Source organism: Chrysochloris asiatica, unplaced genomic scaffold, assembly GCF_000296735.1.
Source record: "Chrysochloris asiatica unplaced genomic scaffold, ChrAsi1.0 scaffold00615, whole genome shotgun sequence".
Lineage (NCBI taxonomy): Eukaryota > Metazoa > Chordata > Mammalia > Afrosoricida > Chrysochloridae > Chrysochloris > Chrysochloris asiatica.
Window position 1 is genome coordinate 277,342 of NW_006409133.1, and position 7,181 is coordinate 284,522.

Genomic DNA, 7,181 nt, shown 5'->3' on the forward strand with positions numbered 1-7,181 from the left:
ACAGCACTTAACAACAACAAAATGTGAAGATAAATAAGAATGGTATGTACCTGCTAACAACTTACCTATGAATTCAACTCCAAAACACACTTAGAAACTCATCTTGCTTTTACCCCAGAGACTGCCTGTATTCTACATATAGAAAAGCTCCCTTTGTAAAAGGATAGTTTTACTTCTTTCTTCCCAATTTGGAGTCCTTGCTTCTTTTTCCTGACTAATTATTTCAGTTAGAACTTCCAGTACAATATTGAATAGCAATGGTAAGAGTGGAAATTGGATTTTGTCAAAGGCTTTTTTCTGCCTAAAGTGATGGCTATGTAGTTATTTCCTTGGTTTTATTGATGTGGTGTACTACACAGACTGATTTTCTAATGTTGAAACCACCTTGCATTCTTGGGATAAATCCCACTGGAAAATGGGTAATCCTTTTAACATTCTTCTGTGGCACCATAGTGGTTATGAGTCAGGCTGCTAACCTCAAGGTTAGCAGTTTGAAACTACCAGCCATTTCGCAGGATAATGATGAGGCTTTCTACTCCCATAAAGATTTACAGCCTCAGAAACCCTATACAGGGTCGCTATGAGTTGGAACTGACTCCACAGCACACCACCACCAGACCCAATTTGCAAGTACTCTGAAAGGGATTTTTGTGTCTATATTTATCAGTGATGTGTGTAGATTTCATTTCTTGTGCCATCTTTGTGTTCTTTTGATACTAGGATGATGCTAGCCTCACAGAGTGAGTTAGGGAGAGTTCTTTTCCTCTTCTATTATTTTGAAAATGTTCAAGAATGAGTGCCATCAGTTATTCAGTAAATGTTTCATAAAATCTCCTATTAAGCCATATGCCCTTGCATTTTTCTGTATTTGAAATCTTTTAATGTTTCTTTGATCCATTCACTTGTTATGTGTCTGTTGATTTCTTATATTTCTTCTTCAGTTAATTATTTTATGATCTTTATAAATTTGTTATCTTTAAATGTCTGTGATTCTCTAACATTCTTCAAAATTCTTCACATGAAAAAAAAAAAATGAATAGCACAGAACACAATTAGGACGGAGTTTAAGGAAGAATGATTTTGTCACATTTAAGAAGTGTTTTTAAAGATGGTCTTAAGTGTAAATACCTTACTGTGAAATTTGGGAATTCAAAATATACAAGGAGGCTTTAAAAGGTCAATTAAAATTTTGAACTAAAAGATAATAGAATTTTACTTCAAACTTTTTGAAGTCCCCTTTTAGACATAGGGCCTACTTCCTTTTTACCTTTACCAGCCTTTGTTTATTTTCACAAAGGTGTCTCTGCAACATGGGAACACAGAATCTAACAAGTGTTTCTGAATTCCTACTCCTGGACCTTTCAGAAGATCCAGAACTTCAACCCCTCCTCTTTGGAATGTTCCTGTCCATGTACATGGTCACAGTGCTTGGAAACCTGCTCATCATCCTCACCATCAGCTCTGACCCACAACTCCACACCCCTATGTATTTCTTCATCTCAATCTTATCCATGTCTGACATTGGTTTGACTTCAGACATAATCCCAAAGGTGCTTATGAATTTATATACACACCACAGAGTCATCTCTTATGCTGACTGCCTGAGTCAGTTGTGTTTCATAATTTTTTTTGCAAGTATGGACAATCTACTTTTGACAGTGATGGCCTATGACAGATTTGTGGCCATCTGTCACCCACTTCAATACTTGGTTATCATGAACCCCTATCTTTGTGGTTTGCTGGTTTTGGTGTCTTTTATTCTCAGTGTTTTGGAATTCCAACTGCATTACTTGATGATGTCACTACTTACCTTCTGCACAGAAATGGAAATTCCTCATTTCTTCTGTGAACCTTCTCAACTCCTTAACCTTGCCTGCTCAAAGACAGCCACTAAAAACATATTAGTGTATTTTATTACTGCCATATTTGGTTGTGTTCCAATCTCAGGTATCCTATTCTCATACGCCCAGATTGTTTCCTCCATTCTGAAAATCCCATCATCAGGTGGGAAGTATAAAGCCTTTTTCACATGTGGTTCTCATCTGTCAGTTGTTCTCTTATTTTATAAAACAGGTATTGGAGTGTACCTGAGTTCAGTTGTTTCACCCTCACTCAAGAGTGGTGTAGCAGCCTCAGTGATGTACTCCGTGGTCACCCCCATGCTGAATCCCTTCATCTACAGCCTGAGAAACAAGGATATCAAGAGAGCCCTGCAGAAGCTCATCAATAGACTAGTATAATATGAATACAGCTTCAAGCTAAAGCAAATGGAAGGAATTAGGAGGTACAAGAGCTGAACAGAAAATTTTGAAGGTCAGCTCGAGAAGACAAAGTCAAATATTACAACAAAATGTGCAAAGATCTGAAGTCAGAAAACCAAAAGGAAAGACCACACTCAGCGTTTTTCAGGCTGGGGAAACTGAAGAAAAAACACAAGCCTCGACTTTTGTTATTGAAGGATTCTCTGAGCAAATTATTGAATGATGCAGAAAGCATCAAAAGAATATGGAGGGAATACACAGAGACATTGTACCAAAAGGAAACGATTGATGTTCAGCCATTTCAAGAGGTAGCATATGATCAAGAGCCAATGATACTGAAAGAAGTTCAAGTTGCATTGAAGGAATTGGCCAAGAACAAGGCACCAGGAATTGATGGAATCATAATTGAAATCTTTTAAGAACATGAGGTGGCACTGGAGGCACTCACTCATCTATGCCAAAAAAAATTGGAAGGCAACTATCTGGCCAACTGATTGGGAGAGATCCATAATTGTGCCCATTCCAAAGAGAGGAGACCCAACAGAATGCGGACATCATCGGAAAATCTCTTTGATATCTCAAGCGAGTAAAGTTTTGCTCAAGGTAATACAGAAACGGCTACATGCATACATTGACAGGGAACTTCCAAAGGTTCAAGCCAGATTCAGAAAAGGCCATGGAATGAGGGATATCATTACTGATGTCTGATGGATCTTGACTGAAAGCAGAGAATACCAGCAAGTTGTTTACCTGTGCTTTATTGACTATGCAAAGGTTTTTGATTGTGTAGCTCATGACAAACTATGGGCAACATTGCAAAGTATAAGTATTCCTGAATACTTAATTATGTTTAGAGGAATCTGTACATGGACCAAGAGGCAGTTGTTGAAACAGAAATTGGGAACACTGAATGCTTTAAAATTAAGAAAGGTGTGTGACAGTGTTGTGCACTTTCACCATACTTATTCAACCTGTATGCAACTAATCTGAGAAGGGTTATTTGATCAGCATACAGATTGAATAAGCATGGTTAAAGAGTACAACCCTGGGGTACATCTTTCCTAATTTTAAAACATTCAGTGTTCCCTTGTTCTATTTGAACAACTGCCTCTTGGTCTGTGTACAGGTTACTCATGAGCATAATTAAATGTTCCAGGATACTCATTCTCTACAACGTTGCCTATAGCTTATCCTGATCCACACAATCAAAAATGTTTGTGTGGTCAATAAAGCACAGATAAACACCTTTCTGATATTCTCTGTTTTCAGCCAAGATCCATCTAACATCAGCAATGATATCCCTCATTCCACATCCTCTTCTGGATCCAGCTTCTGAGAAACCCTATACAGGGTTTCTATGAGTTGGAACCTACTTGATGGCACACAACAACAACTGTAAGTTATCTGAATTCAAAATACAGACAAAATGCTATGTGTCTGTTCATTTGTTTGTTTTTTTATAATATTTTCTTTTTCTAAACACCAAAGAATCTAAAAGCTGTCTCAGAATTCCTCCCTCTAGTTCTTCCTCTTTGGATAGTTCCTGTCAACATACTTAACCACTGTGGATGGGAACCTGCTCATCATCTTGGCTGTCAGCTCTGATCCCCACCTCTAAACACCTATGTACTTCTTCCTTTCCAATCTTTCTTTGGCTGACATCAGTTTCATCTCCACCATAGTTCCAAAGATGCTAGTGAACATTCAGACACAGAGCAAATTCATCATCTATTTTGATGCCTGACACAAGCGTTCTTTTTATATCACTTTGCATGTCTAAACCTTCTGTTCCTCATAATTATGACTTATGAGAGGTTTGTGGCCATCTGTCACCCCTCTTCACTGCACATTAATAATGACCACCTGCCCCTGTAGTTTGCTAGTTTGAGAATCAGTGTTTATCAGCCTTTTGAGCTTCCAGTTACATATTTCAATGGTATCCCAATTTACCTTCTGCACAGATGTGGAAATACATAATTTCTTCTGTGACTCTTCTCAGCCTTTTTAATCTTGCCTGTTTTCACACTTCCACCAATACTATATTAGTATATTGTATTGTTGTTTCTTTAGTGGTGTTCCAGCCACAGGGATACTTTTCTCTTACACTCAGATTGTTTCCTCTATGCTGAGAATCTCATCTTCAGTGGGAATTAAAGTTGTTTCCACCCATACCTCTGAACTGTCAGTCATTTGTTTATTTTATGGAACAGGTCTTGGAATGTACCTTAATTCAACCATCTCATCTTCTGCAAAGAAAGGTGAGGTGGCTTCAGTGATGCACACCATTATCACCACGATATTGAATCCCCTCATGTACAGCCTGAGGAATAAGGACATCGAGAGAGCCCTGTGGAAGACCCAGGCAAGGATGCCCTTTAACACCACTCCTATTCAATACTGTGTTGGAAAACTTAGAAAGAGCTATGTGGCAAAAAAGAAAGAAAGAGAGAGAAAAGAAAAGAAAAGAAAAGAAATTAAAGACATACAAATTGAAAAAGAAGAAGTAAAACTCTTTCTATTTGTACATTATATGATCCTACACATAGAAAATCCCAAAGACTTAGCAAGAAAATTATGGGCTTAAAGAAAAAAATACCTAGCAAGAATCTTATACCCAGAAAAACTGTCCCTAAACTAGGACATCAAACTTAGAACATTTCCAGGTAAGCAGAAATTAAAGGAATTCTATAAAAATCAAACCAGCTTTACAAAAAACCATAAAGGGGTCCTCTGGACTTAGAACCAACAGCAGACAATAACCAAAGAATGACATACATGACAACACAATCCTGAATTTAATCCAGATATATATAGAAGAATCCAAAGTAAAACAAACCTACAAGACAGAAACTAGGGATTTAGATTTAACAATTTATACTCAACTATAAAGCAGAAAAACATAAAAATATAGGAAAACTGGGGCTACATTTGCTCTGGTCCCCAAGATTGGCCACATGGGTTTGTCTCAAAAAAAAAAAAAAAAGTTGGTTATAACATTGCCAAGGCAACTGGTGACTGGAAGGGTTTAAGGATTAGAGTGAAACTGACCATTCAGAACAGACATTACAGATTGAGGTGATGTCTTCTAAATCTGCCATGATCATCAAAGCTCTCAAAGAGCAACCCAGAGACAGAGAAAAGCAAGAAAATATTATCTACAGTGCAAATATCACTTTACATGATATTATCAGCATTGCCAATCAGTGCAACACCAGTGTTTAACCATAGAACTCTCTGGGACTATTAAAGAGATCCTGGAGACTGCCCACTCTTTGGGTTACAATATTGATCCCTCCACTCTCAAGGCATTATATATGACATCAACAGTGGTGTTGTGAAATGCCCAGCTAGTTAAGAACTATTGAAGAAAATGTTCAATAAAGGATCATTTCATAACCACAAAAAAAGAAGAACAGGGAAAACCATGAAGTTTTTGTAAATATTAAAACAACAGCAGTGAGCAAATTGACAAGAAAATATACAAACAAAATTAATTTCTCACACAAAAACATGTGGAACAAAGAAATAGCAACACCATAAAAATAACACAGAAAAATGACTACAATCAATTCATACCTATCAATAATTACACTAAACTTTAATAGATTTAATGCACCAGTCAAGTGACAGAGTGTAGCAGAATATAAAATAACACAGATTCCTATAATATGCTATCGATAAGAAACATAACTTACATACAGAAACAAAAATATATTAAAGATTAAAAGATGGAAAATAATATATCAAGTTAATGGCAATCAAAAACAAGCAGGAATGACAATGTTAATATCTGATAAAATAGACTTTAAGGCAAAAACCAGTATAAGACACAAAGAAGGACATTATATCATAATTAAAGGGCCAATTGAACAAGAGAATGTAGTCATAAACATCTATGTTCCCATTTAAAGAGCCTCAAAATACATAAATCAATCTCTAATAGAACTGAAGAAATAGGCAACATTACAATGGTGTAGCGCTGTGGTTTAATGCAATGGGCTGCAAAGTCAGTTTGAACCACAAGATCAGCACTTCAAGCTCACTATTTGCTCCTTGGAAATGCTTTACAGGGTTACTGTGAGTTGGAACTGACTTGATGGCATTTAACAATAGTGGGAAATTTTAATACACCACTTTCAATGAAGAACAGAACAGCTAAAAATAAACAATAACAACAAAAAAAGACACAGAAGAACTAAACAACACAAGCAATGAACTTGGCCTCATAAATTTATGCAGGTTTTTTGACACAAACACAGCACAAAACACGTTCTTTGCCAATGTACATGGAACATTCTCAAGAATAGACCACATGCTAGGCAACAAAGCAAGGCTCAATTAATTTATAGCATCAGTGTGATCTTTTCAGATCACAGTGCCATAAAATTAGAAACCAACAATAGGAAGATGAAGGAAATGAAATCAAATACATGGAAATTTAAAAATATACAGTTCAAAGATATTGGGTAATAAAACAAATAAGAACATTTTTTTTTAATTCCTTGAATCAAATGAGAATGGAAACACAACAAACAAACATTTTGGAACACAGTACAAGCAGTGCTTAGATCGCAATTTATAACAATAAACGCACACATCCAAAAATAGGAAGGAACCAAATATAACACATTAACAAAGCATCTCCTAAAATTAGGGGGGGGGGGGGCGGGGAACAGCAAAGTAGGTCTAAAGTCACCAAAAGAAAGTGAATACTAAAGATTGTTGTTGTTGATAAATGCAGTTGAGTCGATTCCAACCCATAGCAACCCTGTACAGGGTTTCCAAGGCTATAAATCTTTACCAGAGCAGAAAGCCTCATCTTTCTCCCATGGTACAGCTGGTAGCTTTGAACAGCTGACCTTAAGGTTCACAGCTCGATTCATAACCACTATAAAGATTAGAGTAGAAAAAAATGAATTA

The 7,181-nt window shown here is 36.6% G+C and overlaps 2 pseudogenes; both read left to right on the forward strand.

The window, feature by feature from the left end:
* The first annotated feature begins 1,310 nt into the window (after positions 1-1,310).
* On the forward strand, positions 1,311-3,457 carry LOC102823834 (annotated as a pseudogene).
* Positions 3,458-3,687: 230 nt separating this feature from the next.
* Positions 3,688-5,483, forward strand: LOC102824213 (annotated as a pseudogene).
* The last annotated feature ends 1,698 nt before the right edge of the window (positions 5,484-7,181 follow it).